The sequence below is a fragment of the Hippopotamus amphibius genome, chromosome 6 (assembly GCF_030028045.1).
Source record: "Hippopotamus amphibius kiboko isolate mHipAmp2 chromosome 6, mHipAmp2.hap2, whole genome shotgun sequence".
Classification (NCBI taxonomy): Eukaryota; Metazoa; Chordata; class Mammalia; order Artiodactyla; family Hippopotamidae; genus Hippopotamus; species Hippopotamus amphibius.
The window spans coordinates 153,004,355-153,018,151 of NC_080191.1; the positions used below are offsets into that span (position 1 = coordinate 153,004,355).

The 13,797-nt window shown below is 38.7% G+C and overlaps 1 protein-coding gene across 13 annotated transcripts in view; it reads right to left on the bottom strand.

The window, feature by feature from the left end:
• TBL1XR1 (TBL1X/Y related 1) overlaps positions 1 to 13,797 on the bottom strand; it is a 178,659-nt gene that overhangs the window by 85,978 nt on the left and 78,884 nt on the right. Inside the window, exon 1 of one of the 13 annotated variants that reach the window (XM_057738144.1) lies at positions 11,367 to 11,383. The exons of the other annotated variants lie outside the window; for them this stretch is intronic. The gene's annotated coding sequence lies outside the window, so the exon portion shown is untranslated. Of the gene's footprint in view, positions 1 to 11,366; positions 11,384 to 13,797 lie in introns of those variants that run through there. 13 annotated transcript variants of the gene reach the window in all.

Below are 13,797 nucleotides of genomic sequence, written 5' to 3' on the forward strand. Positions count from 1 at the left end.
AGAAATCTAAGGTGATTTAAGATAATCCAACAGAATATATATTAAAATTATTTGTACTAAAGTAATTAGTACAAACTGTCCCAAAACCAAAACCATATGTATCCTTAATATCTGCCTTTATACTCTCACTTGCTCAACCTCCTGTGCTCTCACTGCAGCAAATCACCCTTTCTGTTCTCTGCACCCTTAGGCTGCCATGACACTGCTCATTCCTTTGCCAGAAATGTCCTTCTACTGTGGTTCTGCCCACAAACCTAGTCCATCTCTTCTTTCAAGGTTCAGTCCAAATCAGCTTCCTCCCTTGATTACTCACCCACTATCTGAGAGAGAAATACCAGTCTGCCTTACCGCAACTCTGCAACGCCTTATTCTCTCACCATGCCTCCCCTATCAGACTTCCCTGTGGGAAGACATTCTGGAACCTTTTGGAAACATTGAAAATGTTGAAGTATGTGGGCCGATCGATGGGATTCAGAATGTCCTGCTTGAGCAGTGGAGGAGCTGAGGGTGCGGGGCGTGGAGACTAATATCACCCTGTTTGGTCCTGAGGGATGGCTGGTTAGCCAAAGACGGGTAAGATTCCTCAGAGGAGGAACAACCTAAGACAGGCACAGCCGCAGAGGGGCCAACAGGGGTGGTGCATAGAGCCTTCCTTATATCACCGTGTTTGGCCCTGGAGGATGACTGGTTAGCCAGAGACGGGTACGATTCCTCAAGGGAGGAACAACCTAAGACAGGCACAGTCGCAGAGGGGCCAACACGGGTGGGGCACAGACCCTTAATCCTTCTGAGAGAGGTCTCCTGCCCCCAGGGCTGCTTTGCTCTCCACGCCCAGCTCAAACCCATGCCACGCCCAGCTCAAATCCACACCCAGCTCAAATCCACACCCTGCTCAAATCAGGACCCAGGAGGCAAACAAAGATCATTGCCCCCAGTCATGTGAGGCCTTTGATTGTTTATGGGATTAACCTGGGAGTGTCAGACCCTTAGGCTATGCCGAGAACTCAATAAAAGCAACGTGGGATCAATCAGCGAGGCTCTTGATCCTAGAGGTCTTGAGTCCCCCAGTCCCATCTTTCTCTTCAGTCTGTGTCTATGTGTTCTTCAAGCTTGCGGCACCCGTCACTCACCTCCAGTCGCCGAGTTGATCCCGGCACTTCCCCAAGCCAGGGACCAATCTGCTCATCTTGCTGCCCCACCACAGAAGAATAGTGCCTTGAGCACACACAGTTCTTGAGATACATTTGTTGATAAAATGATACAGTATCTAAATGTGTAGGAATATGTACACACATATTTGAGAATAAAACAGAAGATACTGAATTACAAGACAAATAAATCACAATGGTAAGGAAGAACTCAACAGGGACTTTTGTTTAAAATACTTAGGAGAGCCTGGCTATACCAATAATTTCAGTATCACTTCCAGGAAGTAGCTAATAACGGCTGATCTTTTGCCATTTAAAAAAAACAAACTCTATAAGTCACATTATCAAATGTATATAACTACTAACTACTTTGTGTACTACATAAACTAAACCCATGTGCTTCACTTCTTGTGATGAAATAAATGTCTGTAGGCTTTGGTTTTGTCTCCAAACAAAAAGCTTTGCTTCTAGAATCTGTATTTCAGAACATTTTACCTAAAACAAATGAAGTATTAAATTTAGAATATGCTTTCAGTATAGAAACAGACACTGCTAACTCAGCAAACATCATCTTAAATCTACCACCTATACATAATTAGGATTTTTTTAAAATGCAAAAGTCCTATAAAACAGCACAACAGCATATTTTGACTGATCTTCAAACATACTACCCTGCAGTCTCCACAGGCAAATTTAATTTACAGATCTCTTTTAAAAGCTAATGGAATATGAGTCCTTTCCCTAGAAAAAAATACACACAAACAAAAAAAAAGTTTGCCTGTAATTTATAGTAGTGACATAATCTAATCTAAAACCTAGTGGCCAGTAACAAAGCCAAGAATGTGTACCTGGTATCCCTAAGAAATAGAAATTACAAATGAATTTTTAAAAGTTGGAGAACTGGGGGAAATAATCTCAAAAATCAGGAGAAAAACATAACAATCCTACTATAATTAACCTGCTTAGAAAAATTTTTGTTAAATGAACTTCTGGTCAAAAGAAAAGTTACAGATAAAGTTCAAGTTAAATTGCTTAGCACAAGATCGAAAGCATAATAAATAAATGTTGATTACCTCCAACTGGAACTTTTTAAAAAGGAATATATTTGTAAATCAAGGAGTTTCAACTGAATCTTCTCAATTCCACTGATCCATTTTCACACAAAGTGACTTTGTTAGTTGCCTTCTTCAACATGTCAATCTCAAATCTACAAGTTCATCAAAGCCCTAAAAGCGTTATATCCCTCACCTATCCGCCTTTCCCACAGAATCACACACACAGATAATATTCTGGGCAGCTAAAAGATGAGGTGAGTGAAAAGGGGGAAGGAGCTGGGACAGAGGGTTATCTTAAGAAAACTGATCAGGCTCAAAGGCAGAGTAGTCAGGCCAAACACAACTTTACCATCACTGGCTCTGATTTTCACTTTGCTTTGTTATTTAAGTGATTTAGGGAAAATAAATTTAAAAGCTGTATATTATGATCTCAAATTTTCTAAAAATAAGAAACATGCAAGACCACAAACCCACACAAAGAAAAATTTAACCATGCACTGGTGTCTAGTCATCCAATTATCACTTCAGCTGAGTTAGTTTCACTGGTAGTATCACATGTGGTTGAATTTTATATTAAATTTATACCAAAGAAAACCTATTGTGCAGAAAAAGACAAAAAATGATCAAGGACCCCCAAATTTGCCTGTCAGGAAGTAACCAATCCAATTAAAAACAATAAAAACAATAAACTCTCATACTAAGCCACAGGGATTTTTTTAATTAAAGTCTGGTTTGGGCAGTTTCAAGTGTTATTAAAAATAAAATTTATTTTTAGGCACTAACATCCACCCATCAAAAGCTTTCAGTTCACTAATTTTCAATGGTAGAGAATTTGAATATGAGAAAAGGCTCACACTCAAACTTAAGCTGTGATGCTAAAAAGGTGACATTTGAAAAAAAATGTATGGAATGGAATACTAGCCATAAAAAGGAATGAAATTTGGTCATCTGTAGAGATGTGGATGGACTTAGAGTCTGTCATACAGAGTGAAGTAAGTCAGAAAGAGAAAAACAAATATTGTATATTAACATATACACAATGCGTTATATATGGAATCTAGAAAAATGGTACAGATGAACCTATTTGCAGCACAGGAACAGAGACCCAGATGTAGAGAACGGACATGTGGACACGGGGAAGGGGAGGGTGGTATGAATTGGGAGATTAGGAATGACATATATACACTACCATGTATAAAACAGATAGCTAGTGGGAACCTGCTGTACAGCACAGGGAGCTCAGCTCAGTGCTGTGTGATGACCTAGATGAGTGGGATGGGGGGGAGGTCCAAGAGAGAGGGGATATATATACATACAGCTGATTCACTTAGTTGCACAGCAGAAACAACACAACAGTGTAAAGCAACTATACTGCAATTAAAACAAAATTTTAATGTATGAATAAATATAATATTGTCAGTTACTTTTTTAAAAGGTGAGTTCATCAACATTGGGTAACTGTAACCAATTCTTTTCTCCTTCCAAAAAAAAAACCCACAAACCTGTTACTAAATTAACGGTGCAACTTATAACTTAAGATGTCTCAGAACAGGGGACAGAGGTCCCCACCCCTGCTAGGAACCGGGCTGCACAGCAGGAGGTGAGCTGGGGCAAGTGAGTGAAGCTGCATCTGTATTTACAGCTGCTCCCCACTGTTCCCATCACCACCTGGGCTCCACCTCCTGTCAGATCAGCAGCTGTGCATTAGATTCTCATCGGAACGCAAACCCTACTGTGAACTGTGCACGCGAGGAATCTAGGTTGTGTGCTCCTTATGAGAATCCAATGCCTGATGATCTGAAGTGGAGCTGGGGCGGTCCCACTACCCCCAGATGGGGCCATCTAGTTGCAGGAAAAAAAAACTCAGGGCTCCCACCGATTCTGCATTATGGTGAGCTGTATAACTGTATCATTATATACTGCAATGTAATAATAATAGAAATAAAGTGCACAATAAATGTAATGCACTTGAGTCATCCCCGAAACCAACCCCTCCCCCGCCCTGCGCTCCATCTGTGGAAAAACTGTTTTCCACAAAACCGGTCCCTGGTGCCAAAAAGGTTGGGGACCGCTGCTTGAGAAATATGACAGATCTGACACTGTTTTCTTCTTAGACAAAGCTGATAGCAGCTAAATCTTTTTTTTTTTTCCCCAAGTAGTTTGGGGGGAAGAAACAACTAAAACGTAAAAGGAGGCAATAGAAATAGCATTGGAAATAATAATAATTTTGCCTAAGATCACACAGGTACTTAAGTTAGAAGAAAAAACTGACATAATTCCTAGAACTTATTAGATTCCTTATTCTTCCCAAGGGCTGAACATTTGATTCAAGATACCAAAGAATCTGAATAGTTAATTAGGCGAAGACAACACAAAAATCATTCTGCTTAACAATCCATTCCCAGCAGAAATGAGAACAGCTCTGCCAGGGATGTTGGGTCTTTGATTAACTCTGTCCTACAGAAATACCTTTCCAGATTCTAACCTGTGACATAGTGGCTCCTTCACTTGGATTTAATTGGTCTAGGGTAGAATCTGCACATCTGTTGAATTTAAAATCTCCCACAAGTGATTCCAATGGGGGTTGAGAACCACTGGACTATGTGGCAGGAAAGCACAGGATGGGGAATTTTACTAGTCAGAGTTTAATTATTAATCTATGGGGGGGGACGGAGGCACAGAGGGATCACTTCTTTCAATAATATTAGCATTGCAAAGTGAGTCCTCTCATTCTCAGAACTAGAGTGGAAAACACTGAGTAAAAGTTTTATTAACTTGATTTTAAGATTAACAAAAGAAACAAAAGATAGGGACTTCCTAGGTGGCCCAGTGGATAAGAATCTGCTTGCCAATGCAGGGGACACGAGTTCGATCCCTGTCCCAGGAAGATACTACATGCCGTGGAGCAACTAAGCCTGTGCGCCACAACTATTGAGCCCATGTGCCACAACTACTGAAGCCCACGTGCCTAGAGCCCATGCTCCACAACGGGAGAGGCCACCACAATGAGGAGCCCGTGCACCACAACGAATGTAGCCCCCTGCTCGCCACAACTAGAGAAAGCCCATGTGCAGCAACGAAGACCCAACACAGCCAATAAAATAAATAAATAAATAAATTTATTTTTTAAAAAAAGGAAACAAAAGATAAATGATAAACCCAATTCTTCTCCCCAAAAATGAATTAGAAAAGGAAGGACAACAATAATTAGGACATTCCAGACAGAAAGAGTCTCAGACAGACCACAAAACAGAAATTACCATTTTAAAAAGGCACAAAGGAACATTGCTGATACCTACATTTAGATAAAATGACACATAAAGGCCAAAAGAGCTCTGTGTGACAAAATGATTAGCAGATAGAGATTATAGAAAGATGTTTTTTCTGCTCACTAATGAAAAACTGCTCCACAAATCAATGGAAATGTTTAAACAAAACCTGGACTGGGGCGGGGGGGGGGGGGGGTGAAGGGGAAGCTGAGATGAAGTGAGAGAGTAGCACAGACATATATATACTACCAACTGTAAACTAGATAGCCAGTGGGAAGTTGCTGTATAACACAGGGAGTTCAACTCGAGGATGGAAGATGCCTTAGAGGAATGGGACGGGGAGGGTGGGGGGGGGGGGTCGAGGGAGGGAATATGGGGATATGTGTATAAAAACAGATGATTGAACATGGTGTACCCCCAAAAAAATAATAAACAAATAAAATTTTTAAAAAAACAAAACAAAACCTGGATTATCAACACTCAGCAAGGAAAATATTACAGTGGAGTATGATATGGGTTTGTGCCCTTGTCCAAGTCCTTCTGACTCAGCATTCAAATATGCTATCAGGGCCACTAATAACCTCTGTGGCACCTCAGACTGTGCAAATTAGACTCCAGCAGGACAAATTAGAAAAAAAAGAGAAGCCTGAACTGTGGAACTGCACAGCTCTGAAATTACAACTAGATGATCTAAGACAAGGTACTTAACCACTCAGTGCCTCAGCTTCCTCATCTGTAAAATAAACTGTTATGAGAGTGGAACAACTTAACATTAATAAAATGCTAAACAGGGCCTGGCACAAAATTAAAATCACTTAAAAATAATACATATAAGTAAAAAGGAGGCCTCTCCTCTGAGAAGACACAGTCTCAACACCAGGGAAATGTCCTGGCTGATGAGTGTAGCCTGGAGGTCAGCACCCACTCATCCCCTTGGCTGTGAACTCCTATGCAGGACACCAACTGCCCATTCATTTTCTGCTGTGCTGTGTGCTACGTGACTGCAGAGGCCAGCTTTGTTTGTCTTCTGTGAGTCGATATAAAAGCCTTACTACAGGCACACACACAGAAGAGTAACGATGGATACAGGTTTTAAGTTACAACAGACCTGCAGTGCACATGAGCATGACAGTTACCCCAACCAGTGAGATCACAAGGAGCGACAGTGAACACACACTGAAGCAGAGCCTCTCAATCACACTTCAAAACCAAGTCTTCAATTTTCAGTTTGTAATAGAAAGGAATATGCCTAACTTTTTTTTAAAATTAAGAACATGCCAGCAGATAATTACTAAAATGAAAATTGTCATTCTGAAGTACTCTGAACACAAAAAAGAAAAAATATATTTACATTAAATTAGATGTTAGGTTCAGAATTTTTAAATATTACATTTCTGTCTCTATTCAAAGATTTGGAACAGTTACTCTTGTGTGTCTTAAGAATATTTCCTTACATATGAAAAAGCTTAAGAACTGGTTGCTTTGACTTCGTATTTTTAAAATTGGTATAATCTAGACAGTACCAACAAATGTTTTGCCTTCAGTAAGTTAAAACAAATTGCTCATTTAACTACCATGTTTCTATCAGAATGGCACTCAGAAATACACCCCTTTAAGAAATCAGGGCTGTCTTTTAACATAATTCTTTCTGAGTATAATATAAAATAAATTACATATTCATAATTCTAAAAAATGCCTAATTCTCATCTGATGTTGGTTTGCCAAAATGCTTTCAACTTCACTAAATTTAAAATGAAACATTTAAACCAGCAAATATACTGTGTTGTCTGCCTGATTCACTCAGGACACACAAACAGGAATAGGGACACACACTCTTCACACTCACTCACTCACTCTCTCCAGGGGGGTCATGAAAAGAAAGACCAGCTTTCTTAAGTAATTTATTGGCTTCGATACAACACACGAGTCCTCTCCCTGCCCACCACCCATTTACAATAAAAAACACCAAGGGAGACTACATGAATACTACAACAGCTCCATCTGACTTTCCAGTCATTGTCATGCAGTGGTATAGAGGTTGACACTATAACCAGAAAGTGAGTGTTTTTGGTTTTGCAGACCACACAGTCTCTGTCACAACCACTCAACTCTGCTATTACAGTGCAAAGCAGCCACAGACAATACAGAAATGAATGGACACTAAAACTTGATTCAAAACACATATACAAAAAAAGGGCCACAGGCAACACTTTTTGGCCCTGAAGTAATGCTCAAGACCACTCAAAATTCTACTGATCGAGGACGGAGAATAACACTTTTAGGTTAAACAAAATTTTTTAAAAAGTTTTTTTTAATCAAATAAAGTAACAGACCAAGCAAAAATAAATTATTCAAGCATTCTCCACTAAAACTATGTAACCAATCTCTACGAAGAAAATTTTCCAAGGCATTCAAACATATCATCGTATATGGCACTGTACATAACAACGAAGTTCAATCAGAAAGGAAGAGTATTAGAACCCCAGTATTTCTACGCCATCTTCAGACTTAAAAGGCAGTGGAGGCAGAATGGCAAGAACAAAAGATTTCTACTCTTGCTGCTTAAAAACACAAGTCTTTCACGTCACACCCACACAACCATGAGCAAGCCCTCTGTGTCCTCATCTGCAGAAAGAAGCTATTCTACACGACTCCACTCTGCAGAGACAGTGTGAGCGCTGGAGAGCATCAGAGCAAGTACAAACATGTAGTTTGGGTTACTGCAAGAAAAAAAAAACAAAAAACAACCTATGATTTAAAAACAAGAGCACCAATCCTATTAAATCCCTAAAGATGTTCTCACAGAGAAATAATACTAATAAATACCAGCTACTTATAACTGCTTATAGAGTGTAAAAAGAGCACAAAAGGGTTAAGAACAGCATAGTACTGAAAGAGTAAAAATTTAGATTCTAAATAAAAACACTGTTTATGACTTTTATGACTTACCATGAGATTATAAAAATAGCAATGGGAAGTATTAAAAAAAAAGAACAATGAAGGCATAGAAATAAAAAAGTGGTCCTGGAAATGAACTCTCTTGGCCAGAGCAAATGGAAGCAAGCAAGAAAAAATGTTGGCCAGAAGTTTTGCCAATACTAGCTAATGTTCACCAAGTAGTGGGTGAGAAGAAATGAGTTATTCTGCATATTTTTAATTAAGAGAAAATGATCTTGTATTTCAGTTTTCTGACACGGCTAGTGACAACTGGACACCAAAAATCACTTCTATAATGTGAACTAAACTGTTACTGCAAAAGATGTTTTCACATTTTCAAACAATCCTAAATCATAATATAATTCACAGATAAATCTGGGAAAGAAACAAGTAGATTGTGTATTTGTAATTATATTTTAAAAAAACAAGTTCATAAAACTATCTATAGACAGAATTATATTTAAAACAAAATGTCAATTTTCTTATCTTCTCCCACTTCTCTAATATCAAAGCAACTAAAACTTCCATCAACAACAAAGGACCCACATGCTATATATAAATGAACTCTCTCCATTAGTGATGCATTAGTTACTCAAGAAAATGCAAACTGAGAAGAAAGCCAGATTCTCCTTCAGGAGACCAGGATGCAATGTAATTTAAAACCCATGTTTATCTCTAAACCAAGTTAAATGGTAGGTTTTGGTTTTTTTGTTTTTGTTTTTATTTTTTTAAATTGAATGTAAGATGCAATAGACAACAGAACCTTGGAGGGAATGGAAAAGAGAGGGGGAGGGGAGAAAGAAGGGGAGGAAAAGTTTTATTAAAGTCTCTATTAGATATTGTTAATATTAAAAGTTGGCCCTTGACCAACGATGAAACAAAATTTACAAAATACATCAGTAAATAAAGATCCTTGTCCTCACTAAGTTCAAATTCCAGCAGAATTTAAAATTAAGTATTATGTAAAAGGTGATAAATGCTATGAAAAATGAAAAAGGGACTTCCCTGGTGGTCCAGTGGTTAGGAATCTGCGCTCCCACTGCCGAGGGCATGGGTTCCATCCCTGGTCGGGAACTAAGAGCCCGCATACCGTGAGGTGGCCAAAAAAGTAAAAAATAAAAAAATATATAAAATAAATAAAAGACAAAAAGCAAACAACAAAAGAACCATAAAAAACATTTTAAAAAAATGAAAAAGTGCAAATAGGGTGAGAAGAATCAGGAGTTTTCGTGGGGGGGGGGGGCATGGGGGAAGGGAGGAGCCGGTGCCCACACTGAAGCAGAAGTACAGGATGGTCAGTACTGGTTTGTATTTCAACTGAGAGCTGGTGTGATACTAGGAAGCTATTATATGTTCTGTGTTTTTTATTTGGGCAACCATATATGAAGATGTGCCTTATCTTGATGCTGTCAGCTTAAGTTTTGGAAATAGAACCTCCATATTTATAAAACAGGTCTTTCATATTTCAATTACTCTAATTTTTTCTCTGAAATATCTGTTCTTACCTATATCTACTATGTATTATGAATCTATAATTCCTAGGGTAGATATTACGCATTATCAATGACAGGCTTATTTAAATATTTAGCATTATAATATTATGGAGGCCATCATAAAAGTTATCATATGCAAAAGAGAAGATATGCTAAATGAGAGAAACTTTACAACTGTTGCTCAGAGCCTGTTTAGTCAAATTATTTTTCATATAAGCATTCTCACAAAGTTAACATTAAAGAGCTTCAAACTTTTTCAAGACACAGGATACTGAAAACCAGAAAAATGCCACTGAAATGGAATGCCTGGTCACTTGTCTTACTACAGTTTAGACAACAGACTCAATTTTTTAATACCACCGAATGCTTGTATTGTGCCTAGTACTACATACATTTACCTACTCATCATCACCTTAAAATACCTAACTAGGTGAAAAGAAGTAAACACAACTGTGGATATAGACCAAGTTGTCCTCAAATGCTTAAGGGTCTCTAGCCCTGTTTCCCCCTCCTCGCACTGTGTTCCATATTCTTTAGTAGAACAATAACTTCAACTGTAAACTCCTGCAAAAAATAAGAGTATCTCTAGAACTTGTACTGACTATCATACCTAAAACGTAAATCTAGATTCCAGCGATGGCAGTGGTAGTGGTGGTAAGATCTGTGGAGGTTGGAGAGTGGCAACAAAATCTTGGCTCTTCCTCGTAAGAAGGGAAATAAGCCAGAAACTGTTTAAAGAATATTTTAAGGAAAATCAAAGAGGATGAAAATCTGTTGTGTGTGACGGTTCACTGGCCTCTTGATCTCAAGTCAAGGCTAACCAATCAGATGAAAAGAACTACCCTGATGATTCAGACTAGAGGAACTCACAAAACCTAAGCAGGCCACAGCTGTAACCTGTTCACTCAGAAGGCTATAGGACAAGCCTATCAGGGTAGTATCAGGCCAGACATGTCAGCAGAATATGCAATCCAGGAACTGCTGTCTTTGCACTTCTCCCTCCTACCATCACCACGTTGACTGTTCACGTACAAGGGTACAAGAACTCACAGAAGGGTGTGGAAGCCACCCTGGCTTGGAAACCTTAAGCTCCACAGAGGAACCAATATCATCTTTTAAGAGTCTCATGGGTATACTTCCAGAGGACCCAACCCAGGAAGGGACATGCTCAGTTAGAAGAAGGTACCACATCCTCCTAGCAGGTATTCACTCCCACTCCAGACACAATTCACAAGTCAGGGACCATTTTGCCACGCCCCACACTGGCTGGTAATATTGCTGACATTCCACCTTTATGTGTCACATGAAACAGAGCTAAAAATTAAACCAAGGTCATTTACCCACAGAAAGAGAAAGGTTCGGTGAACCTTTTCCTCACAACACACCTTGGTACTTATCCCTACTCTGTCACAGGATGTCAGTGGTCTTGAGTCTGTAACTTAAGCTTCTATGGGATTAACTCACCTCATATGTAAGCAATGACTGGGTTGAACTGTGAAATCCTTTGAAGTCTTTTAAGAAATAAGAACTAGATTCGCCAAAAAAAAAAAAAAAAAAAAAAAAACAGGCTCTGAAAGGAAAGAAGAAAATATTTCCTGATTGCTGAGAAATAAAGACAACACAGACACAAAACCAAACTAACAAACTAAAAAATATAGGGAATTCCCTGGTGGACGTGTAGTTATGATGCGGTACTTTCACTGCCATAGGTCTGGACAGGAAACGAAGATCCCATTAGCTGCGCCGTGCAGCCAAATATATATATATATACACACACATACATACATATATAAATATATATACATACATACATAAATATATATATCTTAAAAATAGCATAGAACATTTGTTTTGATGGTATGAAGGTTAAACAAAGTAAAGCAGTCTAGTTCATAAAGAAATTGAAGCCCAGAGGTTCAATATTTCTTACCAGAAGTAACAAAATGAATATTAAATTCTGCACTGCTTGTGCACTCAGTATCATTTAAATCTCGTAACAAACTTGCATAGTAGGTAGTACTATATCTGTTTCAGAAATAAGCTAATGGCGCTCAATGAAGTTATCAGACCAAGATCCACACTAAAAAGAGGAAGAGTTAAGAGCCATCAGATGCTGGGTTGAACTCTTAGAACTCTCCTCCTCTAGGTCTTCTGAGTCCCTTTTCAAAGCCTTTGTTTCCAAAAAGAGTTTTCTTACTCCAACATGACAAATAATTTGCAATGAAAGCATCACTTTACTTAGGAGGAAGAGACCTACATCCATACTCTTATTGCTACAGGTAGGATGCAGGCAGTTCAGTAAGGATCTCGGGTACCCCACCAGGGGACAGTGTAAGTCCACCCACCAATAAATACAACTTTTTTGCCACCCACACCTACCCACCTTCCAAATACTTTTGACCTAGAGTACTTCATACAACTAACTAGTTCTTGAAATGCTATACGGATTTAAAAGTTAAAAAACAGGGGTTAGGGAGGGTAGCCATCAAGGCAAGGGAGGAGGCTAGGGAAGCATTTGCGTTCCTGAAAATAAACAACAGATGCAGCACTTCCTTCTATTTTATTATCTAACAGGATGCCTCCTGAAGCAGTAGTCCTTTTTCAACCGAGGCAATGCACCTTGAAGGAATTCCTTCCACTAAGGACAATGAGATTTAAAAAAAAAAAAAGCACTTCTTGCCTTTTTTGAACTTGTACTTTCAGTTACTTGAAGCCAGCTGGACATCATTCTCTCTCTAGATGTCCCCAAAGCATTCAAAACTAACTATATATAAACATAATTCATCTTCCACCCCAAACTTGCTCCTCTTCTTATATTCTCTACCTACATTCTCCAGTCCCAAGCTAGAAATACGGCCTCTTCTCCTCCCTCATCCCCTACAGCTTAACCAATCAGCAAACACCATTACTTTGCATCTCTAGGGTATTAGTTCACAAATATCTTTTCAGTTCCCCAAACCTCACACACCCTCATGACTTTGGATATGCTGTATCGTCTAGCTAAATTTTAGATCACCTACATCCCACCTAAGCTCTACCACCATTGTGGATACTTATTTTATATGCCTGTCTCCTTTCAATGGAGGGTATGTATCTCAAAAAAAATGCTTAGAACAAAGCATGGCAAATATGGTAAAATGTACTACTCTCACAAAAGGGGACTAGTGATTAAAATCAAGACCTTATCTGCACAGGTACCATAAAAATCTATGACAATAACATCATTGCATTCTTTTTCACTCCCTCACAAAATCAATTTCAGGAAGAACGAAGACAAATGATAGTCTAATGGAAAACATGTGAAATTCAGAATCCTGGAAGTATAATTTTTGTTTCAAGGGTAAAAAATAAGAACTATAACACTTATTTAACAACCACACTTCGCTCTGAAATACTGTATTACCAAAACACATTATCATAACTATCACATTTTAGTAAGCCATTTTAAAACCATTTCAATGCAGTGCCACTGTTATAGACGCAGATGCACATTTAAAAATATAATGGCCGCTCTTAAAAGGCATTTCCTAGTTTTGCTCTTTTAAGGGTCCATGGTTTGATTTTGATCCCGTTGATCACTTTAGGCCTGATTAGAGGAACTGGGAAACCAAAGGAGAACTACATAAAAAGAATTATCAATGGCTTAAAGTGAATCACTGACAAAGGTCTAAGGTCTGCGATTTTTCCCTTCGTTGTTTTACAGACTAAAACTGGACAGACTACTCCAAGAAACTGGACAGCTTAGAATAGGCAGGGATTCTTTTCATCATCAGTTTCCAACCCCAAGATCGTAGAAAGACAAGAAAGATAGACAAGCTTGATCTACTGGCATGCTAACAATGGAGGAAATAAACTCTGTAAGAATATGGGTGTTCCTTACGTGTTAACTATAATG